General features: G+C 43.3%; 1 long non-coding RNA gene across 1 annotated transcript in view; it reads left to right on the top strand.

Moving 5' to 3' along the window:
- The window catches only part of LOC115095072, a 215,490-nt gene extending 190,782 nt beyond the window's left edge, over nucleotides 1-24,708 (top strand). Inside the window, exons 2-3 of the long non-coding RNA XR_003857685.1 lie at nucleotides 5,792-5,937; nucleotides 24,571-24,708. This is a non-coding gene — a long non-coding RNA (uncharacterized LOC115095072). The remainder of the gene's footprint in view (nucleotides 1-5,791; nucleotides 5,938-24,570) is intronic.
- Nucleotides 24,709-26,831: the final 2,123 nt, after the last annotated feature.

Below are 26,831 nucleotides of genomic sequence, written 5' to 3'. Positions count from 1 at the left end.
TATCTGTAACCTCAAACAATCATTTAATATTGGCTCCTGTATCAGGTCCTATATTGCTTTGTATAATGTTATTCCTGTGGGCGTGTTTGGATCCACAATTTGAGGACTAGATGGGAGGTGTTTGTTTCTATCCTGTTATTTTCTATCATTATATGTTACCTTTCTCTGCTTGCAAATTCAAATATTTTCTTGAAATGTATTGTGTAAATCCATAAATAAAAAATTTAAAAACAAAAAAAAAATTGCTCTGGGAAAAAGTACTTTGAGACAGCTACTGTCAGAAACTATCAGTATGAGATTAAAAAAGTAAACTGTGAATAACAAACAGGGCTTTTCTAAAAGCCCTCAATCACATAGGAAGGCAATGTCCTTTTGTGGATTATAAACTGGTTAAAAGACAGGAAACAGAGTAAGTCAATTTTCTCAGTGGAAAAGGGTTAACAGTGGAGTGCCTCAGGGATCTGTATTGGACCGGTGCTTTTCAATATATTTATTAATGATCTGGAAAGGAATACGATGAGTGAGGTTATCAAATTTGTAGATGATACAAAATTATTCAGATTAGTTAAATCACAAGCGAGACTGGAAGACTGGGCATCCAAATGAAATTTAATGTGGACAAGTGCAAGGTGATGCATATAGGGAAAAATAACCCATGCTGTAGTTACACAATGTTAGGTTCCATATTAGGAGCTACCACCCAGGAAAAAGATCTAGGCATCATAGTGGATAATACTTTGAAATCGTCGGCTCAGTGTGCTGTCGCAGTCAAAAAAGCAAACAGAATGTTAGGAATTATTAAAGAAGGGGAATGGTTAATAACATGGAAAATGACATAATGCCTCTGTATCGCTCCATGGTGAGACCGCACCTTGAATACTGTGCACAATTCTGGCCGCTGCATCTCAAATAAGATATAGTTGCGATGGAGAAGGTACAGAGAAGGGCGACCAAAATGATAAAGGTGATGGAACAGTTCCCATATGAGGAAAGGCTGAAGAGGTTAGGGCTGTTCAGCTTGGAGAAGAGACGGCTGAGGGGGGATATGATAGAGGTCTTTAAGATCATGAGAGGTCTTGAAGGAGTAGATGTGACTCGGTTATTTACACTTTCGAATAATAGAAGGACTAGGGGGCATTCCTTGAAGTTAGCAAGCAGCACATTTAAGACTAATCGGAGAAAATTCTTTTTCACTCAATGCACAACAAAGCTCTGGAATTTGTTGCCAGAGGATGTGGTTAGTGCAGTTACGGGCGGATTTTAAATGCCCTGCCCACGTAAATCTGGCCGGATTTACGCGAGCAGGGCCCTTGCGCGCCGGCGCGCGCAGAGCCCCGGGACACGCGTAAGTCCCGGGGATTTTAAAAAGGAGCGTGTTGAAGCGTGTCGGGGGGGCGTCGCCAAATGATGTGGCGTTTCGGGGGCGGGCCTGGGGGCATTCCGGGGGCATGGCCGTGCCCTCCGGAACAGCCCCTGGGTTGGGTCTTGGTGCGCCAGCAGCCCGCTGGCGCGCGCGGATTTACATCTGCCTCCGGTAGGCGTAAATCCATGGATAAAGGTAGGGGTGGGTTAGATAGGGCTGGGGGGATGGGTTAGGTAGGGGAAGGGAGGGGAAGAGGAGGGGAGGGGCGAAAGAAAGTTCCCTCGAGGCCGCTCCGATTTCGGAGCGGCCTCAGAGGGAATGGAGGCAGGCTGCGCGGCTCGGCACGCGCAGGCTGCCCAAAATCGGTAGCCTTGCACGCGCCGATCCCGGATTTTATAAGATACGCGCGGCTACGTGCGTATCTTATAAAATCCAGCGTACTTTTGTTTGCGCCTGGTGCGCGAACAAAAGTACGCGATCGCGCTATTTTTTAAAATCTACCCCTTAGTGTAGCTGGGTTCAAAAAAAAGGTTTGGATAAGTTCTTGGAGGAGATGTCCATTAACGGCTATTAATCAACTTTACTTAGGGAATAGCCACTACTATTAATTGCATCAGTAACATGGGATCTTCTTAGTGTTTGGGTAATTGCCATGTTCTTGTGGCCTGGTTTGTCCTCTGTTGGACACAGGATGCTGGGCTTGATGGACCCTTGGTCTGACCTAGCAAGGCAATTTCTTGTTCTTATGTTGTAACCTCATGCAAAAACATGTTGAGCTAGAACGTGAGTTATGAGTTACCTACGTTTCTATATTTTATAGGGGTGTGCATTCATTCCCTATGAATTGGCAATCCGCAATGTATAGGGCCATATTCATTGTATTTGTGGGGAAGCAAAATGTATGGCAAGTCCCCATGAATACAACGAATCTTCTCCGAATTATTCGGCCGTCTAAAGGAGCCAATTTAAAAAAAAAACCCCATCCTCCTGACCCCCCGTCCCCCAAGACTTACCAAAACTCCCTGGTGGTCCAGCGGGGGGTCCGGGAGCCTTCTCCTGCACTCACACCCTTGGCTGCCAGTATTCAGAATGGCGCCGATAGCCTTTGACCTACTATGTCTCAGGGGCTACTGGTGCCATTGGTCAGCCCCTGTCACATAGTAGGAGCAATGGATGGCTGGCACCATCTTGTGCTCCTACCATGTCACAGGGGCTGACCAATGGCACTGGTAGCCCCTGTGACATAGTAAGGGCAAAGCTATTGGCGCCATTTTGATTACTGGCAGCCGACGGCCCGAGTGCAGAAGATCGCTCCCGGACTCCCACTGGATCACCAGGGACTTTTGGCAAATCTTGGGGGACCCTCCTGACCCCCATAAGACTTGCCAAATGTCCAGCGGGGGTCTGGGAGCAACCTCCTGCACTCGGGCCGTCGGCTGCCAGTATTCAAAATGGCGCCGATAGCCTTTGCCCTCACTATGTCACAGGGGCCGAGTTTCTTCCCTATTCTTCCCTATTCAATAAGGGGAGATTATTCCAGGCATTAGGATTTGAAGTAGAGAATGATCTTTAATGTAATTTTACATGCCAAATGGCATAAATAAAGGAGTATGCAAATAGGAAGAAGTTAACTGGTTAGCGCTTACCAGATAACTTACACTCTTAAAACATGGCAAATTAATAGTAGTTTTAAATCTAACCAATTAAATTTTAACTGGCTAGATTTAGAGAATTTGAACCACAAATCTAGTCAGCTTGGTACAGCTGAAAATGCACCTAGAGCTTTTAAAATGTACTGGTTACCTTTGCTGCTCAGCAGCTCTTTGAAAATTGATCCTGCTGTGTGCTATATTTGAAGTATGTTTGCCCTATGTGCTAGTTTGACTATGAATGCAATTATTTCAGATTTAAAATATCTCTAGATCATTTATGAAACACACATACAAATTGTATTTTTTTCAATTAAATATGTATAGGTAGGGACATAATAGGCAATATTTAATGTTGCAAGATATTCTTAAACGCATATGTATCAGAAAGTTGTCTTCTCTTAGGTGATAACATCTAATTGTTTTAGAAACTGTTAAAAAAAAAGAAGTAATCCCAACTTTAATGCTTATCTGACTGGTCTAAGCACAACCTGAAAATCATTAAAACCTTCTAGAACATTAGATTTTATGCAGTCCAAAATGTGACACATGGGTCTTTAATAATTCACTGCTTGTTAACATTAAACAACTGTTAACATGCTCAAATAATTAGTTATGCTTGCTTGACATGTTTGCATCTTTAATAATTGATGCATTTATCTTAATTACTAACAGTAGTATGGTCATAATCTGCATCTTTTTCCCATCTTAAAATTTTAACAAAAACTGACTTCTTGCCAAAAATGATTACACTCTAGGTTTTAATTTCTCATTGTAATTAAATTGCAATCTGTACTTTTTTTGTTGTTTACAGATAACTTTCACAAAATATTTAATGCTAGGAAACTTATTGTTTATGCATTAGTTTTAGCAAGTACTTCAGAAGCTGCATATTGCCCTTTCAGAAAAGATATAACATAACCACTGTTTTTCTGTATGTTAAGCTTCACTTGAAAGATGTGAAAAAGAAAAAGGATGGATGCTCATAATTCGTATAGAGAGAAGGCAACTGACCATATAGCACCAGGTCACTAGAATAGGCACAGCCTGATCCTGTCCTTTTTTTTTTATTATTATTATTATTTTTTATATTTAAAAAAAAAAAAAAAAAGGAATACCAGCAGCCTGAAAGGCTGAGCATTAGACAGCAGGGACTAACCGAGAACATCCTAGGTGATCTGGACATTTCTGCATTTTATTCCTACACTCTTAGCCCAAGCCAGAATTAAGAGGCAACAAGGTTTTTCAAACGTAGGAGCAACATTTGCTTGCAATTTAAAGTTCAAAAAGAGATTCATGAATTGTTCAAGTGGCTGCAGAAATTAATAATAATGAACACAGAAATTGACTCATTAACATGTTGCCTGCTGAGAATTACTGAAAATACTGAAACCGAAATCTGACTGACAAAGGGGGTCCTGCAGGCAGCATCATCCTCTTGCCTGATGACAGGAAATAATCCTTAATCGTTAATTTTTTTTTTTGTTTCTAATAAGGCTATTTCCATTCCATTGCCTAACAATGACTGTCTAACAAAATCATTTGGGGAAAAAAGGCAGGATCTTTGTATATATTTTAATACATTTTTCATGAACAAATTTACCAAAGTAGTATGGGGGCAAAATGCTGTACATTAGGTGGTGATGAGGCTTTGGGGCCAGGGAAATGGATGATTCTGCTCCTATCGTGCCAGTGCAATTTTTGACTTTAGAAATCTGCTTAGGGTCATACTGTGGAGGGAAAAAATTATTTTGATCTCAGAGCATTTGTGAATGGAATCAGTGACTGATGTAGACTCGGAAACATATCTTACTGTAGCAGAGCGGGTATAATGAAGCCAGGAGGCCTGGCAAAGAGATTACATTTGTGATGAGGTGAAAAGGAATTGAATGACCTTCTCACCCCATAAGGGGAAAGGTGGCCTGTCCTGCTATGTTAACGTTATTGTTAACATTATCTTCACATCATGTTTCTTAGATATTGTAAACGGGCAGAATAGCAGTGTCAAATGCATGAACTGATTGTTTCATCAGGACCTCCTGATGAAACAATTATTATTTATCATGAATGACTGAGGGTATATCAGTCCTTCATCCTTAAGGCTATTTCTCAGCTCGGTTTGTACTTAAATGAAAAAAAAAAAAAGGTTTCCATTGTTAATAAATATTGGAATTTCTAGGGATACCATTCATCAAGGATTTTCCCATAAGCATCTAATGAGAAAAGACGTATGAGAAACATTTTAAGACCCGCGTGGGTGCACATCTGCGCATTTGCCGGCTCGCGCACATGGACACACACATATGAGCATATATACGCGTATTCATGCGCGTGTTATAAAATAGGCTATACTTGCATACTTGTGCGCATGACTTTATACTGACATGCACATGTGCGTGAAAATGCCCACTTGAGTGCATGCCCTGCTCCTTTTATGACTTTTTATTTTGTGTGCGTACCAGGAATATGCGCGTACTCGCACGATTTTTAAAATCTTTGTGCCGTGCGCAAGGCCGAGTCACGTGCGGATCTCCTGGCTTTGGTGCGCGTAGTACTTTTAAAATCCACCAGTTTGTCTGGGTCTCATTTATCTGAGTTTTCTCCTATTCTGGGACCATGGGAAAGACGTTTGACAAATCAGACCCCTAGAAACATTTTTACTCGTAAATTATTCAACTTTGGTGAATAAAAATAATCTGATCTCATACTAAAACATGACTCTGAGGCCTGGTTTTATCATGTGAAAACCAATTAAACCTCATGTCACTTGAATTTTTAGGTTGATCCCACCCACAGAATCACAACATGCATGAGTAATATCTCCTTCCCAGTATGCAGTTACTCTACTTTTGTCAACAACCTCTGAAATAAAGAAGAGAAAGCTGTCTGAACATGCTCCTGTGATGACATCAGTCAAAAATAAAGGTAAGAAACCAAAAATGCTTGTCCGCACTTCACTCGGTCTCCTTAAAATATGTTCTGAAACACAAGGACCAACTCCATAACAATCAATTGGGGAAAATAAAAAATAATGAGATCATATTCAGAAGCCCGCGCGTGTAAAAATGGGGGGTTACGCGCATGGCTGGGCCTTGCGCGCGCTGCGTACATTTTCGGAAGGGCCAAGTCACGCATGTAACCCCCTGTTATGCGCCGAAGTGCCAGACCTCTCAAAAGGGCGGGCTGGGAGGGGCGGGGTCTGGGCGGGGACAGAGGCAATAAGTAATGTAAGGGGTTAGGGTCATTGAGGAGAGGGGAAAGGGTTAGAAGATTAGGGTAGGAAGTCCCCTCCCAGTCTGCTCCTTAATTGGAGCAGAGTGAAAGGGAACTGGGGAAGCCCTACTCCCGTCTTTTAAAATTATCTCGCCCCCCCCCCGCGCATGGAGGAGGCCATCCGCCTTGCATGTGCACATGGATATCATATTTTATAACATGGGCGCACATGGACGCAAGCACGCTGGTCTTAAAATCGACCCCTAAATTTCCTCGAGGAAACAAATTACCATCACAGGTAGAAGGACATTAAGGCCAATGCTATGCAGGAATTAGGAAAAGTACTTGCCAGGTTCTTGTGGCCTGGATTGGCCTTTGTTGGAAACAGGATGCTGGGCTTGATGGACCCTTGGTCTGACCCAGTACGGCATGTTCTTATGTTCTTATGTTCACATGCAAGTAAAAAGAAAAAGAAAAGAAAAACTTCTATCTCAAACCTTTACTACACATTAGAGGGTAGATTTTATAAATCTGCGCCTGCGCGTACTTTTGTTTGCACACCAGGCGCAAACAAGAGTACGCGGGATTTTAATAGATACGCGCGAAGCCGCACATATCCATTAAAATCCGGGGTCGGCGCGCGCAAGGCTGCCCAAAATCGGCAGCCTGCGCGCGCCAAGCCGTGCAGCCTGCCGCCGTTACCTCCGAGGCCGCTACGAAATCGGAGCGGCCTCGGAGGGAACTTTCCTTCCGCCTTCCCCACCTTCCCCTTCCTTCCCCTACCTAAGCTACCCCCCAGCCCTATCTAAACCCCCCCACCTCTTGTTGTACCAGTTACGCCTGCCCGAAGCAGGCGTAACTTTCATGCGCCGGACTGGCCGCTGGCGCGCAATTCCCAGGCCCGGGAGCCGTTTCGGAGGCCTCAGCTACGCCACTGGGCTGGAACCACGCTCGCGGCCCCACCCCCAAATGACGCGCCACCGCGCCACGCCCCCCGACACGCCCCCCCAGGAAAGCCCCGGGACTTATGCGCGTCCCGGGGCTTGCGCGCACCGCCGAGCCTACTCAACATAGGCTTGGCGCACGCAGGGGATACTTCGGCCAAGTTTTCGGGGGGTTCGCGCGTATCCCTTTGAAAATCTGGCCCTAGTAGTATGCATTCATTCTAAATGAATGGCAAATCCAAACTGAGAATAGCCTTTCAAGTAAACACCCCCAAATCTTCAAGGATTTTAGTTTTGTTTAAAAAAAAAAAAACCATCCATGGAACTTGAGCCTAACCAGCTGAGTCCTCTCTGACCCCTCCCCCTGCAGAAAACTGCTCCACTTTTGTGGGAGTCAGCGGTGTAAAAATGGGCAGGAGGGATGACCATTCACCCCTGCCCCATCCAGTTTCTTTAAAAAATAAATCTGAATCTAAATCTGGCACTGAAGTGAGTTCATTTTGGCACCTGTCTCAATGCCGGCCAGCATCAATATGTTGTGCAGCTGTATGTAAGGCCATACAACATAACGATGGCCAGCAAGCCCTAGGAGAGGCTCTGAAGTGATGTCACATCAGCTCTGTCCTCAGGGTGGCCAGTGCCATTTTTAAAGGAACAGGATGTAGCAGAAGTGAACAAGCATTGCTCCTGCTCTTTTCTTCACCATTGACTTGCACAGAAAGGGGTAAGTTGGATTGGGTAGGACCCCAGCCTTGGCAAGTATTCTGCAGGTCGGCGAGGGCCTGGGAAGGCCCATTTTTTTTGTAGGGGTGGGGGAATGCTGTTTTAATCTTTATTTTGGTTTGGAAAACAAACGGAACATAGAGAAACATTAAACAAACCAAAAAACTACGAAAAATATTCCCCAAAATGAAGAAATGGTTGCTGAACCTGATATGCTATGTTATAGAGCTGTCCATGAAAGAATTACCACAAAAAGACCAAAAAAAAACCCCAGATGAGATAACATTCAAAAGATTTCCAAAGGTAACAGAGCTGTAAAGAGACCATCATAAGTGGGAACCTTTAATTGCTAAAGGACAGCTAGACTATCCAGTGAACCAATTTTTCCTTTTATTTTAAATCATAGGTTTCATAAATGTATCAACAAAAAATTAAAAAATAAAAATTTTTAATGTATATTTTCCTTTTATCGTTTATAAGCCCTTAAACTTCTAAAATGCTTTCAAAAGAGAGGAAAGATTACTTATCTTTGCCAATGCATACGCGTATATTTTCATTGATTTCTTCTTTTTAAATGGAGACACTAATTGGAAATATTTATATCATGCCGTGAGATGCCCGACGTGCTACGCATTTTGATCCTTCGTCAGGGGCAATATATTTCGGCATTAAATGTTTCGCTCTTTCTCCTCTCACAACAGCAGACGCCATACGGGTTAGAAGTCATTTTAAATTAAACTAAATTAAATGAAATGAAATTAAATGGAACAGTTGTCAAGGTTAAAAGTTTGCATGAGGAATAGACATTGTTAAAAAAAAATCTAGTACATACTCAAAAACCAAAAGTCAAGCCCTCGCATAATAGATATAACACAAAAGGGTGAGTGCACCATCAAAATCAAGTTAAAATAATTCTCTACTGAGAGGTATGCATCGGTATCATATGCAGTGTGGCGTCGTTAAAGAAAAGGCAAAATTTGCTGATGTCAGGGCAAGAATCCATATACAGTTTACCAAGTACTCATAATCATATACCACTATGTCCGTTAAACATAGCATATAAAAGTATATATCACTTTTTATTCTTTTTTTTTTGTTGAAATATTTTTATTGAAGAATTATAAACAGTGCTTACAAACATAGAAGCTCATAACAGCAGAGGTTATCAAATACAGCACGTCTCATAAGAACAAAAACTAAGAAAGAAAATAACATAACAACTAAAATATAAGGCACATAACTCGCAAAGCGTATAACCATAAAGGAATACAGGACACTAGGACCTATAGGTGACAGAGGGATCAGGAAGGAAGAAAGGGAAAGAAGAAGAAGAGCAAAGAAGGAAATAGAAAGAAAGAAAAGAAGTGCGGCCATCCTTAAATATCAACAGTGACGATTTGTGAGCAGTGTAAGCAGGTGTAATAAGGTATGAGCGTGCTAGGGGTTGTAATTGTCAATGGGTTTCCACATTCGGTCCCATACTGCTAAGCGATTAAATTTTATAGCCATAGCCCTCTCATATTTGCTGTATAAGCAAACAGTGTTCCACCACAAGGCTTCCGAGAGGAAGTCACTGCGTTTCCAGTTGGATGTGATGGTGTGCAATCCGACAAGAAGGAGGAAATCAAGGAGTTTTTGATGCGGAAGTGGGAGGGCAAGAGCAGGATGGGCTCCTCGTAGGATTACTAAGTCATAGGTGATCGCAGTAGGTACTGGAATTATGGACGAAATTCTAGCCCAGACTTGTCTCCAGAAGTTGAAAACAAACGGGCAGGTGAACAACATATGTTCTAGGGAGGCCTTCACATTGTGGCATGACCAACATCGATGGGAAGGTAGTAATGACGCCCTATGAAGTTTCCAAGGAGTCCAGAGGGCTCTGTGTATGATAAAGAAGGCCGTCTGGGACAGACTAGTGGACAAAGAGATGCGTATGGAAGTGGACCAGACATGTTTCCATCCCGCAGCGGACGGTTGGACGGCTAACTCAGCGGACCATATATTCTGAAGAGCTAGGACGGGATTGGGAAGGGAGAAAGTGCAGAGCAATTTATATAGTTTAGAAGCAAGATGTCGGTGGGTGCCTACATCCGCAAAAAATGAAAGCAAGTAAGGCAGTTGGTCTAGGTGCATGGTGTGAAAGTCAAGGTCCTTGAGGGCATCCCGAAGTTGAAGCCAGGCGTAGAATTGACTAGAAGGAAGATGGAATAATGTTTGCAAGGAGGAAAATGAAAGCATTCTACCATGGGAGACAATAGAGGAGAGGTACCATATTCCATTATTATACCAGACGGGCCAATTTACGGGATGCCCAGCAACATGAATGCTATGTGTGTTCCAAATAGGAAGTAAGGAGGAAATTAACCAAGTGGGTTTATCTTTAGGGCATAACTGGTCGAATTCTTTTAGGGCTTGGTGTAAAGAAAGCAAAATTCTGTTATGTGAACGATGAGAAGAAAAAAGCACCCCAGGGAATGCAAGGGAAGGAATTGGGGAAATAATTGAGCGCTCAATTGTTAACCAACTAGGCAAATCCAATTGTGGAGCCTCGGAGTTGAATAGGTGTGAACTTTGCTGCAAGATGAAGGCTAAGTGGTATCGGCGGAAGTCCGGAAAATTAACCCCTCCCCTATCTTTTGGTGCTTTTAATTTTCTTAATGCAATCCGAGGTGCTTTATTCTGCCAAAGGAACTGGAGCAAAATGCGGTCAAGTTGTTTATAAAAATCAGTGGAAAAGAAAATAGGGAGCATGGCCAATTTGTAGGTAATCTGCGGGGCCAGGGTCATTTTGATGGTGTCTAATTGACCCCACCAGGATAGATGGAGAGGAGACCAGCGGAGAGTTACATCCTTGAGATGTTGCAGGGTGGATTGTTCACAGGTACGAAGAGTTTCCTGGGGATCTGAAAAAAAGCGGATGCCCAAATATTTCAAGCCGGACTTCGCCTTCTGTATGGGGAAGGAGGAGAAGTCCAGCGTGCGGGAGAGAGTATTCAATGGCAAGAATTCTGTTTTGCTCCAGTTCACTTTGTAACCAGACAAGACCGAGTAAGAGTCAATAAGCGAGAATAGTTGAGGCAAGGATGTCTCAGGGTGAGTCAGAAAGAGTAACACATCATCCGCATACGCAGAGAGCTTATATTCCCCGTCCCCAATAGTAACACCAGAAATAACAGTAGACTGTCGAATGGCGATGAGTAGTGGCTCCAAAGCCAGGTCAAATAAAAGGGGAGAGATGGGGCAGCCTTGACGGGTTCCTCTGTGGAGTGAAAACGATGGAGAGACCTGATTGTTAACAAAGAGGGAGGCGAGAGGGGATTGATAAATTAAGCGAATCCACTTAGTGAAGACACTGCCAAAGCCGAATCTGGACATAGTTTCCATAAGGAAAGACCATTCAATACGATCGAATGCCTTTTCAGCATCAAGTGAAACTGCAATGGCCGGCTCATGCGAGTTATATAGGGATTCCTGGATATGGAGTAGCATTCGAGTGTTGTTAGCAATGAGCCGACCTTTGAGAAAACCTGTTTGGTCCACATGAATAAGGGATCCAAGTACCGTGGAGAGGCGGGTAGCAAGGATTTTAGTGAAAATTTTATAATCTACATTCAAAAGTGAAATGGGTCGATAATTAGCTGGGGAAGAGGGATCTCGACCTGGCTTTGGGATTACCACCACCCTAGCATCAGTAAATGATGAAGAAACAGCATTTGCAGAGGAGAAGGACGAGTAAAAAGTTAATAGGTGCGGAGATAAAACTTTCTTAAAAGTGTGATAAAAGTCAGTGCTGAAGCCATCCGGGCCAGGGGCTTTACTTAAAGGTAGAGACATGATGGCTGCCGATATCTCTTCATCTTTGATCGGTGCGTCCAAAAGTTGGCGTTGTGCGTCAGTGAGATGTGGATGGTTTAAGGCAGTAAAAAAGGATTCAAAGACTCCCGGAGGTGGATTCACTTCTGATTGATAGAGCTGTGCGTAATAGTCACGAAAAGACTGTAGTATTTCCTTATCCGTTGTGACGGTGTTCCCAGTGGAGGTAGTGAGCTTGGCCACTCGTGATCTTTCAGATTTCTTTTTAAGATATGAGGCCAGCAGTCTGCCACATTTGTTATTTTCCGCATAATATTGTGTCTTGGAGTGGAAAAGGTGAAGGTGTACCTGCGAGCTAAGTTGCTTGTTATACTCATATCGAGCCTTCAATAGCTGTTGTAAAGTGTGAGCTGAGGGAGATTGTGAATGCAGATGTTCCAATTGCTCGGTGGTAGTCTGTAGTTGTTGGAGCGCCTGTCGCTGTACACGTTTCTTGTAAGAGGAGTAGCTAATAATGTCCCCCCCGGATAGTAGCTTTGTAAGCTTCCCAAAGAATGGCAGGGGAGGGAGCTGAGGCGGAGTTAGTCGCAAAGTATTGAGACGACTTGTCAGTGATAAAAGTTTGGAAGTCGGAGTCCGACAGCAGAGAGGCATTGAATCTCCATTGTCTATCCATGCGCAGGGGAGATACAAGGCGGAGTTGAAGAGTAACCGCAGCATGGTCCGAAACTAGGATAGAGCATATTGTAGGATTGCTAATATGCGGTAGAAGGGAGCTGGAGGTGAGAAAAAAGTCCAGTCTAGAGTAAGACGAGTGCGGGGCAGAGTAGAACGTAAAGTCTTTATCAGTAGGGTGCACAAGTCGCCACGGATCAATAAGGCCGAGTTGCGAAATAAGACAGTTCAGAGTTGTAGTTGCTTTCGACTTCGTATAGCGGACCTCAGTTTTTTTATCTAGAAGAGGGTCCAGTGGCTGGTTGAAGTCACCTCCAATGAGCAATGGGAACTGCTCCAAAGACAGGAGCCGCGCAAAAACATCTTGAAAAAAAACAGGATCATCTGCATTTGGGGCGTACAGATTAAGGATAGTGTAGGAGCCATTTTGTAGCGTAAATTGTAAGATATTCCATCTGCCTTCCACGTCCATCTCTTGGTGTAAAACAGAGACGTCCAAGCGCTTATGAACCAAAATGGCAGTGCCACGTTTCTTCTTATAAGCCGGAGAGAAAAAAACCTGCCCAACCCATTGTTGTTTGAGCTTGAGAGATTCAGCGGCTGACAGGTGAGTTTCCTGTAATAGGGCGATGTCAGTATTCAAGGTTTGTAAATAAGTCAAGATCTTCTTACGCTTGATCGGATGATTAAAGCCATTGACATTAAGCGACACCATCGTGATGAAATTTATGGTGGATGCCATCGAATAGGTTGGAGAGTAGCAAGCAGACATGTACAGCGGAACTTACATCGTGAAAGCTGACAGCATGTTGAAATCCAAGGAGGCGCAGTAAGAGAGGGCAAAAAAATAAAAATCAAAAAAGAGAGAAGAGAAGGTTCCAGTGTCCAGAAACTAGTGTTCATCATATATTCAAAAGGTGCAAAACAAGAACACCAGACAGTCACTAACAATAAGTGACTGTCGCCCATAGTAAGAATGGGGCCTCAAAGGGGCCAGAAGCCGCCCAGAGCTTCACGGGAGTGAATAGGTGAAGTAACGTCCACGGGAATTTGCGGAAGAATAATTCAAAAAACCGTGGTTAACCCAAAATGTATTCAGGTAACCATTTCTTGTAAACCCTCCAGAGAATGTAGGTATGCGTTCAAATCATCAGGTGCATGAAAAAGCTGCGTATTGTTCTGGTGGGTAACTCGCATCATGGCAGGGTATAGGAGTCCAAATTTGGCCCCAAGGGCATGAAGACGAGGCCTCATCGCCAAAAAAGCTTTGCGCTTAGCAGCGGTTGTTTTCGCCAAATCCGGCACAAACAATATATGTGAACCCTGCAATTGGAGAAGAGACTTGGATTTGGCCGCTGAGAAGATCTGAAGGACCTGTGGGTATCGTAAAAGTTTGAAAATAATGGGTCTAGGGAGGGCCGAAGACCTGAGAGGGCGCGATGGCACCCGATGCGCCCGTTCAAATTCCAATGGAGGAGTGAAGGTAAGTTGCAAAACCTCCGGAATCAGATGAGAAAGAAAAGCAAAAATATCTGTACCTTCCATGCCTTCGGGGATACCCAGAATACGGACGTTGTTCCTCCGGTTGCGATTGGAGAGGTCCTCAAAATCACGACGCAGAATATCCAAATCCTTCTCCATTTTAGGTATGGACGTCGCAGTTACTAGTAGTGAGGAAACTTGATTTTCAGCGTCATCTAAGCGGTGTGAGAGTTGGTCGAACCTGTTAGTAAGGTTTTGCAAATCCGCCCGGATCGCAATAGTATTGTCAGTGTTGGTTTGCAGCATTACCTTTAGAGTTTTAAGTTCTGCTAAGACAAGGTCTGCAGACGCCATTTGCTTCGCAGAGGCGGCCTTGTCCGGTGAGAGTGGGTCAGACTTAGAACGTTTTGTACCCGCTCCGGCCGCGAACGCCGCTTCTATTTTGCCTGATTTTGTGGTAGACATCATTAGGGCAGAGGCCAATGAGTCAGGAGTGAAGGAGGGTAAATATAATCGCAAAATTCCCTTCAATATAGAGCGAAGTCTCCCGGAGCTCAGCTTTAGGCGGCCATCTTGGATTCCGCGCAAGAGCGCCCCCATCACTTTTTATTCTTAATGCAGATAAAATATTATTCCTCTAAATGCATGGTCAGTGCATAAACATGTAAAGTTGAATTTTAAAATCCAAACATTACAAAATCTAACACATGCGCATTTTCACCCGCTTTCATAAGCCATCCAAATGCGTGCACAAGTACCAATGTGCGGATATCTCTCACGTAGAAAACAAAGAGGCAGAATGTGGGAGGATCATGGGCTTTCCAGGGCGGGGCCGAGAGATCTGCTTGCAAATAGCTGTACACCTCCGCACATGCCCAGGTATATTTCAGCGCAAAGTTACTTCTGCTACGGATGAGGTGCAAGTTTTAATAAAACTATTTCCGGGCATTTATGAAATGTTTGAGGGGTCTGGGATAACTGGGAGGAGTGCAGGCTTAACTGACTCTGGACTGGGCAAACTGGTGGACAAACTGCTGAAACTGGTCATAGTCTGGACGAATGTCTGTTATAAAATTCTCTCGCTTGTGCGTCTCAAAGCCAAGTTAGGAGCACAAATACACACGCCAGAACTATTTTAGAACATGTGCTTCTATCTGTATGCAAAAAATAAAATTGCCACATATCTGGAAACACACACATATACACAATGTATATGTGTGTCCTTGTGCCCATTTTAAAGTTACGGTCCCAGCTTAGATTAAGCTACCACTTGCCCCCTCGGTTGTCAACATGACACTAGCAATGCTTTGCATGTATTGGCTGCATCAGGGGCTTTTCAAATACCAACAAGTGCATAAACCATGGTTTCATTACATTCAGAGTGGATTTTTATGTTGTGTATGTCTGGATTGCCTTGGTTTTATGTTTTGTTTTTTTTCCTTGAACTATTTGGAAAGGCAATCCAAAGTCAAAACAAATGTGCTTCTATATAACATCTTAGAGCATTCTGGACTGGGTGGTGTCCTCCATGACCACCTCCAAGTAAAATAAAGCACACATGTGAGAAAACATAAGAGTAGATTTTAGTACATGTTGCGCTGGAGTTTGCATTCCGCACACGCATGGGGGAGGGGTAGATTTTTGCAAGTTTTGCTCGGCGATGCATCGCGGCCTTCCCCAGTTTCCTCCCAGTCCGCTCCAATTAAGGAGTGGACTGGGAGGGGACTTCCCTACCCCCCTACCCTAACCTCCCTTCCCCTTCCCCTCTCCTCCCTTCCCCCTATCCCTATCCTATCCACCCCTTTTTTTTTTTTTTATTTTCTCTGTTGCTCCTCCAAAGGAGCAGTACCAAGTTGCGTGTGCTGGCACCCTGCCGGCGTGCGCTTCCCTGGCACAGCGGCAAATGGCCGCTGTACCGGCGCCTCAAGCCCTGCCCCCCTGGACTGCCCCTTTTCTTCGGCCCAGCTCTTGTGCGCATAACGAGGGTTACGCGTGCGGCCGGGCCCCTTCTAAAATGCGCGCAGGGCCCAGCCACGCACATAACCCCCATATTTTACCCGCGTGGGTGATTTAAAATTCGCCCGAAAGCTTCTAAAATGTCTGCTGTATCTCTCTTTCTCTTACAGAAGATATTTTTGCACTAGATTTATAGAAGTTTTGGTTTATTAATGGCACCTTTTTGTTCTTTGAGGATATTCGAGTATTTTAAATGATTGCAGGTATCTAAGCAAAAAAAAAAAAGTACAGAAGGATTTTGAACATTTTGCCACATGGTATCATTCCAATACCTTTTCTGTGGCGGTCACAGAACGCAAATGATAAGCTGTGAAAGATACAATATTCTTTGTTTGGCAGCGTCTGGCTTCTTGGCAGATTTGTCAGCCAGCTGTGTTAGCTGCTCTGGAGACGCTCTGAGGTCTGTCATGGGGCATGGCCACAAAGTTGGCTTCGCTGAGATTCATTTGTGTGAGTGGGGTTAAAAGATTGCATAATCATCTGAGCTGACTCAAAATGATCACTAGGTTAAAATGTTCTTTGAGAGGGCAGAGTACTAAAGCATCTTGCTGTTTTTAATTTTAGAGCCTGCTGATCCTTCTAGGAGCCCTAGTCAGGGAGGTGCTATGAAACCGCCTGACTAATAGGGGCTTAAAAGGCCACCTGGAAGGTAACAAGGGACTGTGCAGTAAAATTCAAAGGGAAAGCACTCAGCTACTTTCAGTTTGAAAATTGCCACAAACACAAAAGGCCCGCGGACTCTTGCACCTGTGCTTAGTGTGCATAGAATTTTTGTGGGAAAAAAATAGTGTTTAAACTTGAAAAGACAATCTACCTGTGTTATTTTCTGATCCCACCTGCAAACCCACCCCCTCTGGGGACTCCTCCCCTAAGTGTGACTAACAATATGCACAACTGCTTGTGTTCTTTCAGCCGGATCGGGGGTGGGCATTTCTCAGACAGACCAGTTTACCTGACATCCAAAAGGTGAGAAAGAAGGACGAATTGTTACTCATTGCAGATGTTAATCTGCCCGATGTGAATCGGAATAACCCTTCTGCGGAATCTACAAGAAGTAGAGAGATAGTGGATGCTCTTCAAGGGGCCCTGCTCAAACAAATGGTAATGGAACCCATGAAGGAGGGTGTGATACTCAACCTGGTGCCCATTAATGGGGATAATGTCTCTAATGTCCTGGTAGATACTCACCTGGACACCAGTGATCACAAATAAGATGCAGAGAAGTCACACGAAGATCCAGGTTTTAAATTTAAAAAATATGGACACTGTTAAAATGGGAACATATCTGGAGGACGAACTAGAAGACTTGGAGAAAATGGGTGAGATGGATCAATAGTGGGCCCAATTAAAAAGAGCTATTACAAAGGCCCCAAGTCTCTATGTTAGAAAAGTAAACAAGAGGAAAACGAAACCCATCATTCTCAAAGGAGGTGGTTGAAAAAATAAGGGCAAAAAGAACAGTGTTCAAGCAGTACAAAGCATCCCAAAAAGAAGTCAGAGGAGAATGCTTAGTGAAAGTGAAGGAAAAGACGAAAGAAGTTAAGAAATCAAAAGGTCAGGTGGAAGAAAGGATTGCTAAAGAGGTAAAACAAGGCAACAAATCATTTTTCAGATATATCAAAGGAAGTGGGATGGCCTGAAGTGGTATAATGAAATGGAAAGTTGACAAAGAGTAATGTATAGAGAAAGATGAAGAAATAGCAGAAATATTAAACAAATACTTCAGTTCAGTGTTCACTAAAGAAGATACTGGAGATGAACTGTTGCTGATTAACAAAACCATGGATGGCAATGGGGTAGCTGCAACCCCGTTTACAGAAGAGAGCGTATGGGAAGAGCTAGGAAAAGTAAAAGTGGGCAAGGCCATAGGGCTGGATGAGGTGCATCCCAGGATACTGTGGAAGCTCAAATAATTGCTGGCGGGTCCTTTAAAAGATGGAAATGGGAGTGGTGCCACAAGATCGGAGAAGAGTGGTGGTGGTCCCACTTCACAAGAGGGGTAGCAGAGAGGAGGTTGGAAACTACTGACCAGTTAACCTCACCTTGGTGGTTGGAAAATTAATGGAGACACTGCTGGATGAAAGAATAGTGAATTGTCTGCAATCCGGTGAGTTGTTGGACCCAAGGGAGCATGGATTCACCAGGGGAAAAGTCCTGTCATACAAATCAGATTTTTTTTTTTGATTGGTTGACTACAGAATTGGATCAAGAACATAAGAAACTGCCATGCTGGGTCAGACCAAGGGTCCATCAAGCCCAGTATCCTGTATCCAACAGAGGCTAAACCAGGCCACAAGAACCTGGCAATTACCCAAACACTAAGAAGATCACATTGAGCAAGAGTGCTCAATGTGATTTACTTGCATTTCAGCAAAGCTTTTGATACGGTCCCGCATAGGAGGCTCGTAAATAAAATGAGAAGCTTGGAGGTGGGTGCCAAGGTGGTGGAATGGATTACAAACTGGTTGATTGACAGGTGACAGCTTGCAATGGTAAATGGAATATATTCTGAAGAAAAAATGGTGCTAAGCAGAGTGCCACAGGGATCATTTTTGGGACCCGTTCTATTCAACATTTTTGTGAGCGACATTGAGGAAGGGATAGAAGACAAAGTTTGTCTATTTGCAGATTATACTAAGATCTGCAATAGAGTGAACATGCTTGAAGAAGTACAGAGAATGAAAAATAATTTAAGAAAACTCGAAGACTTGGCAGCTTGGATTCCATGCCAAGAAGTGCAGAGTCATGCATCTGGGGTGCAGTAATTCAAAAGAGCAGTATGTGATTGGAAGTGAATGGCCAATGTGCACAGAGAGGGACCTTGGTATAATAGTTTCTGGCAATGTGAAAGTGGTGAAGCAATGTGACAAAGTGATAGCTAAAGCCAGAAGAATGCTGGGCTGCATAGAGAGAGGAATATCGAGCACGAACAAGGAGGTGATAATGCCCTGGAGTACTGCGATCAGTTCTGGAGCCTGTATCTCAAAACGTATAAGGACAGAATGGAGGCAACAAAATGGTGGGTGGTCTGCATTAGAAGACTTATGAGGAGAGGCTGAAGGTTCTGAATATGTACACCCTGGAAGAGAGGAGGTGCAAGGGGGATATGATACAGACCTTCAGATACCTGAAAGGTTTTAATGATGCATGATCGTTGAACCTTTTCAGTTATAAAGGAAACTGTAGAACTAGGGATCATGAAATGAAACTCTGGGGTGGGGTGGAAGGTGGGGGGGTCGACTCAAAACCATCATTAAGAAATACTTCTTCATTGAGTGGTGGAATCCTGGAATGTCTTGTGGTGAGGATGAAAACAGTAAACGGATACAAAAGGGCATGGGACAAGCACTATGGATCTCTAAAGAACACAGGATGGAAATGAAGAAAGGGTGCATGGGAGTAACCTGTATGGAGTGGCAGTTACTACCCTTAACAGAAAGCACAGGGATTACTACCCTTAACCAATGAACCTGATGTTTGTGACACAACTGCAATTTCACTCTGCTTCGATGGCGGGGGGGGGGGGGAATAAAGGGGATTTAGATTCAGGTGATAGCCAACGCTAGGCCCTGATTTTATGGCCTGGGATAGTGGTATGCAGACGGTAAGGATAAGGACTGCTTCAACTGCCAAATCCAAAAAGCAAAGCACGTTCAAGCAGCATTGTCTAAACTACCACGAAGGCTACTCACCCTGTATAAATGATGATGATGTAATGGGCTTGACAGTTAAGAACATAAGAACATAAGAAAATGCCATACTGGGTCAGACCAAGGGTCCATCAAGCCCAGCATCCTGTTTCCAACAGTGGCCAATCCAGGCCATAAGAACCTGGCAAGTACCCAAAAACTAAGTCTATTCCATGTAACCATTGCTAATGGCAGTGGCTATTCTCTAAGTGAACTTAATAGCAGGTAATGGACTTCTCCTCCAAGAACTTATCCAATCCTTTTATAAACACAGCTATACTAACTGCACGAACCACATTCTCTGGCAACAAATTCCAGAGTTTAATTGTGCATTGATGCTAACTTCATGGAGTGTCCCCTAGTCTTTCTACTATCCTCTCATGATTTTAAACACCTCTATCATATCCCCCCTCAGTCGTCTCTTCTCCAAGCTGAAAAGTCCTAACCTCTTTAGTCTTTCCTCATAGGGGAGTTGTTCCATTCCCCTTATCATTTTGGTAGCCCTTCTCTGTACCTTCTCCATCACTTGGTTTAGATGGTAAATACTGCCACCCTTAACATAAGGCTTGGGGGTAAACTACAGAGTGCGGCAGTTACTACCCTCAACGGAATCATGGGGGAGTAACCTGCCTGCCGTGGCAGTTGTTACCATAAGAAACTTGTTGGCCAGAATGGATGGAGCAGCTGGTCTTTTTCTGCCGTCACTACTGTGTTACTATTACTCCATTGCCTCAGGTACAAATTTAGATTCTGAGCCCCTCTGGGGACAGGGAAATAACTGCAGTACCTGAATGTAATCCGCTGTGAAGTGCTAAAAAGCAGAATATAAAATCGAATAAGTAAATAAATAAATAAAAATATGACTATGTTACTATTTACCTGCCGAAATTGCTTTCCAAATTGCCTTTTTTCTTTAATGATGTGTCAATAGCATTTCAAACTGATCTCAAGTTTTTGCATGGGCTTGTCTGAAATGTCTGTCTGATTTGTACTGAGAGAGCCTTGGTTAGGCATTTCTTTTATGAGCTATCTAAGTTAAATACATTTTGAATACATTTGTTTTGCACTGGTACCTTATTTTTCCATTGTTAAATTGTCTTTTTCTCTGATGTATCATATGCATTCATTTATGGACAACAGTTTGGATTATTTTGGTCCAGTCACTATAGATTTGTCAGTCTAAAACAATTTGCAGCAGGAACGAAATTGCATCTAATAGCATTTATCTGTTTTCTCAGTCTATGAAGTAAAATGAACTGTAAAATAGATGATTGAGAAGCATGGACTCGCAAAACTTCAAAAGTTTTGATTTAAGCAATGTTATTTCTCATCAGCCTCAGTAATTTTAGAAAAGAAATATACTTGGTGAGGCCAAATTGGTATGTGGTCTGTCTTGACGGTTATGATTGTCAATACCTAGCAAGCACAAATAATGATCTCTCAACTTCCTGTACCCTGCTCTATGCAAGCTGCACACAAAATCAGGCTCACACAGTAGGACGGAAAAGTCACGTTGTGAACTGGAAGCTAGATTTAAAACCTGATTTTGCAGAGAATCTTTCTCCAGAGACTTGTGAATGGCACTGAACCATCTGATGCAGATCTATTATGGCCAAGGATGTGCTGTTTCAGTTTCAAAATTTCCCTGTTTCAGTCTGCATCGTTTCCCATCTGAAGCAGCACAAAATATGACAAAATTGTGCTTTGTTTCTGTGGTTTAGCGTGCATGAAATGGGTTTTAATGTGCACTAAAACCATTTAGTGCATGCTAAAAATATTTTGCAAGTGCCAAATGGCAGAAACTAAATGAAGCAAAAGTGAAAAAAAGAAATAAGGAAACCAAAACAGAAGATTTTTACATGTAGACCACTAATTATGACTGAAATGTATGGCAGGTTATGGGGCATATGTTCAAAGTATTTTTCCTCAGAGTAGAACTGTTAGAACATGTGACTCTCAGCCCTGACAGATGTAACTCGCCTTCTCCTCCCAGCTCCATTTAACACCCACCCCTTCCTCCTCCCATTTCCCCGGCTGGAACTGTTAAACAACTCTTCACACCATTATTCAAGAAAGAGGGTCCTTTATTGCATGTCTAGGGTTTCAGCATAGGGCAATTGCATACAGCAAATCAATCACTAAATAAAAATAGATATGCCATCTAACTTTTCAAATACTTGCCCTTGCCTGCTGAATTTCATTTCTCAAAAACTCAACAAGCCTCATACTGCTGCAAGGTTGACTATAGAAGCTAATCCCCTTTACACATTCCACTGTCCAGGAAGGTGGGCTGTCAAAGCCTCACCCCTCAAGTTATCCTGTAATTCAATCCTTAATATTAGGCAAAAAGGTCTCTGCAGTGCAATGATATCCTGGTCTGTATAAAATAAGGAGCCACTTAAGACTATGCAACTATTTTTGGATGGTGAGCAGGCCAGCCCCAATCAGCAAAGCCTAAGACTTGATAGGCAACTCCTCCCAGCTTTTGCCCATAGATGCAACATGGGAACAGGAAGACCAGTTGGTATTCCCCACCCATCCCGTTTTAAACACAATATTTGCTGTGTGTCCTTGGATGTGGTCAACCCCTTCACAACCCACAGCAGCGAAACCTTGCTTGCCAATGGTTCCCCACTAATCTAGCTGCAGCCATATCTCAACCCAATAATGCTGCATATTGCTGTAACACCTCCAGGCCCATGTTCCAAACTTGATAAATCGGTATATTGCTGTATATGTATCAAGTGCTATATCATGAAAGTCAGTAATGGATATTGAATTTTGCCACCAACATATCAAAAGGCCCCATTCAGTAGCTGCCACCACCTTCTCCTCGATATGTTTAATGTCACTTGAACTAGATTACCAGACAGGATGCACTGCATGCACAAGATCTGAGGAAGTCTAGTATGCTTTCTGACCAGCGATAGCCCACTGGGTCACCTCTCTTAAACTTGATAACGCTGTGCATTCCTGTTAACGTATTGCATATGGCTGTAAAGAAAAGCACAACAAGCCTCTTGCTGGGCTCAGCTATAAAATGATCACCGGGGAGATGCTGCCCATGCAGGAGCTGAATGGGGCCCATTATAACCTAGAATTTTAGTAAATGGAGTATTTTGCTGTAAACATACTGGCTTTTGTTGTAAAACATATCAAGCCCCATACCTCAAAGTTGATTTTTGCACATTTATATTGCAATACAGAAATCATGGTCCACAACTGGGCCACTGCCCCCTCTTCCTTTCCTGGGGGAAACTCTCTAGTGAAGTTGCTTCCTTAAGTGGGATGGATGGGGGTTAGGGAGAGAAGACTCCTCATTGGGCACCTCACAGGATTGACATGCAGGATATGCTGTATGGATAAGATCCTAATGAAAATCTATCAATGAAATTACTTGACTAGCAAAGTGTTCATTGTGCATCTTTGCCAACATACATGACCAGCATATTGTCATTGACATAGTTACTTGCCCAGACAATAAAAACAAAGCAAACAACTACAAGCCTCCTACCATATTGCATACAAATCAGGGCCCAAAATAAAGGTTCTCATAGCTGGAGATGGAGCACGTGATGTTGCCTAGCCCAAACTCTGATAGAAGTCAGGCATTAGCTGAGAAGACAGAGGTAGCCAACAGCTGGGGAAATGCTTGACACTGCAAATTTTGCTTTGAGGGAGAACTCATGTGGCAACTAGCTGGTGTAAAGTGACTCAAGCAGAGCTGGCCATATTATAAAGATAAAATTGGACCTTGGAGAGAGGAGGTTCAGGAGGGCTATGATTATAGACCTTCAGATACCTGAAAGATTTTAGTGATGTACAAACTTGAAACCTTTTCCATTGGAAAGGAAACAGTAGAACAAGGTGTCACGAAATTAAGCTTCAAGGGGAAAGACTCAAAACCAAAATAAAGAAATATTTGTTCACAGAGAGGGTGGTGGATGCCTGGAATACCCTTCCAGAAGAGATGGTGAGGATGAAAATAGTAATTCAAAAGGGCATGGGATAAACACTGTGGATCCCTAAAGGCTTGTGGTTGGTAATGAAGAAAAGGGTGCACGGGGGTAACCTGCACGAAGCAGCAGATAGTACTCATAACAGAAGGTATGGTGGATTATTACCCTTAACCAATTATCCTTGATGCGTTTGATGCAACTGCAAGATCGCTCTCTTCTTTGACAGCAGGGGGCGGAGAAAGGGGGGGGGTATTGGATTCTGATGACAGCCAATGCTGGGCTCTGATCTTTATGGTCTGAGGTACTGATTCACAGATATTAGGGGAAAAAACAAAGGAATGCTTCTACAGCCATGTCCAAAGTAAGGCATGTTCAAGCAGCATTGTCTGAATTATCAAGAAGGCTGCTCACCACGAAGCAGCAGTATTGCAAAAAACACGCGCGTCGGACTACTGACCCCAACAGTCACTTAAGGGAAGATATACCTCCTGTACTCTTTTAGTATATAAGTTTCTTGAAAAAAGTTACAAATTGAATATTTAAATACTGGATTTTTGGACCGATGATTTGGACTGAAATGGGTTAGACATTTGCTTGGTTTTGACTGTAAATGTTACTATCTTTAACATAAGGAATGGGGGAAATCTGCACGGAGTGGCATAAGAAACTTGCTGGGCAAACTGGAAGGACCATTTGGTCCTTTTCTACTGTCACTATATGTTGGAGATGGGAAATTTGGAATTAATTTCTGTATTGGGAAGAAGAAGAAGAAAAAAGGACTGAATTATATGTAAGTACTGCTGAGCACAGGTATCATATATTCTTGTATGTACCAGACTCGTAAGCTCAGCTAAAGTATGACAAGCAAGGGTACTTGCTTGCCGGTAAAATTGAGCATCGGCTGTCAAACCCGCTGACAGCCGCCGCTTCTGTCAAAAAGGAGGTGCTAGGGACGACAACACGGTTTACTGTCCACTTTAACATGATGAAAATGTATACAGAATCAATTCTAACTTCATCTACATTTTCTGAATTTCATTAAAGATTACTCCCAGTGCCCGATGACCTATCTTCGGAAACAAAAAAGGAAGCACTGTAGAGCTCCAGGGGCATGTGGCATTGACCAGCCAAGAGTTTAATGTACACCTGCAACCATCCATAAGGATAACGGGAAAGCACACGGACAAGGTGAGTCCACATCTCAAAAGACAGGAGACAACAGTTAGCCAGCAGATCCTAAAGCCTGTATAGAATGATGTAGCCAAAGGATAGACTACTTACTGATGGAGAACAGAAGGAATCTAACATAAGAATATAAGGAATTGCCATGCTGGGTCAGACCAAGGGTCCATCAAGCCCAGCACCCTGTTTCCAACAGAGGCCATACCAGGCCACAAGAACCCAGTAAGTACCCAAACACCAAGTAGATCCCATGCAACTGATGCAATTAATAGCAGTGGTTATTCCCTAAGTAAACTTGATTAACAGAAGTTAATGGACTTCTCCAAGAACTTATCCAAACCTTTTTTAAACCCAGCTAACTACATCCGCTGGCAGCAAATTCCAGAGCTTAATTGTGCGTTGAGTGAAAAATAATTTTCTCCGATTAGTCTTAAATGTGCTACTTGATAACTTCATGGAATGCCCCCTAGTCCTTCTATTATTCGAAAGTGTAAATAACCGAGTCACATCTACTCCTTCAAGACCTCTCATGATCTTAAAGACCGCTATCATATCCCCCCTCAGCCGTCTCTTCTCCAAGCTGAACAGCCCTAACCTCTTCAGCCTTTCCTCATAGGGGAGCTGTTCCATCCCCTTTATCATTTTGGTTGCCCTTTTCTATACCTTCTCCATCGCAACTATATCTTTTTTGAGATGCGGTGACCAGAATTGTACACGGTATTCAAGATGCGGTCTCACCATGGAGCGATACAGAGGCATTATGAACATTTTCCATTTTATTAACCATTCCCTTCCTAATAATTCCTAACATTCTGTTTGCTTTTTTGACTGTTGCAGCTCCCTGAGCCAACGATTGCAAAGTATTATCCACTATGATGCCTAGATCTTTCTCCTGGGTGATAGTCCTAATATAGAACCTAACATTTTGTAACTACAGCATGGGTTATTTTTCCCTATATGCATCACCTTGCACTTGTCCACATTAAATTTCATCTGCCATTTGGATGCCCAAATGGGCATCCAAATGGCAATCTCACAACTACTCTGAATAATTTTCCAGTCTCATAACTACTATGAATAATTTTGAATAATCTGCAAATTTGATTACCTCACTTGTCATATTCCTTTCCGGATCATTTATAAATATATTGAAAAGCACGGGTCCTAGTACAGATCCTTGAGGCACTCCACTGTATATCCTTTTCCACTGAGAAAATTGTCCATTTAATATCTACTCTCTGTTTCCTGTCTTTTAACCAGTTTGTAACCACAAAAGGATATCGTGATACATAGACTCTCACAAGCACACAAACATACGCAAACACACAAGCTTTCACACAGACACATTCACAGGTACACAGGGTCTCTTACACACACACACACACACACAGGCTCTCACACAGACACATACACACACATAGGCTCTCCCACAGTCTCACATTCACACACACACACACACACACACATACACACACACACACACACACAGGATCTCACACAGACACGCACTCACGCACACACACACAGGCTCTCACTCACATATGCATACAATCTCACACACATGCACACATGGTGTCATCGGGCTGTGGTGGGATGCACTCCAACATAGCCCCACAGGCCTCCTGTTGTTGTAGGGCCATGGTGGGATGAGCTCCACAATGGCCCATCGATTTTCCTGCTTGGGGGGGGAGGGGGAGCGAAAGCTGTGCGTGGGCATGCATGCATGCATGCAAATGAAAGACGGGTCTCTTCTTCTTTGGCTACCAGTGGCTTGAGCTCTGGTGGCCTGCATCCTCTCTCCTTCTTCTGTCGCCATCAGGTTAGGCTCCTGCTGCTGCTGCTGCCAGCCTGCTGCCCTCTCCCCTGAGTGTGCTGCTCCATGCAAATGCATGGTATGCACACCCGGTCACAGCAGGCCTGCAAGAGCTTAGAAATGTGAGTAAAATCTGTCTCTAAGGGATGCAACATCCTCCACACATCCAGCAATTGAAGGTGATGGCATAAGTATGGTACACCTTGCCTTTCAATCCTCTTAGAAAGAGGTTTAGGGGGGCTGCTTATCCCTACCAAGTAAAATAGGCATATGGGTATAGGACAAGAATGTTAAGAATCCTAATAAAAAA

Source organism: Rhinatrema bivittatum, chromosome 7, assembly GCF_901001135.1.
Source record: "Rhinatrema bivittatum chromosome 7, aRhiBiv1.1, whole genome shotgun sequence".
Classification (NCBI taxonomy): domain Eukaryota; kingdom Metazoa; phylum Chordata; class Amphibia; order Gymnophiona; family Rhinatrematidae; genus Rhinatrema; species Rhinatrema bivittatum.
Note: the sequence above shows the minus strand (reverse complement) of the source record. Positions and strands in the feature narration are given on the sequence as shown.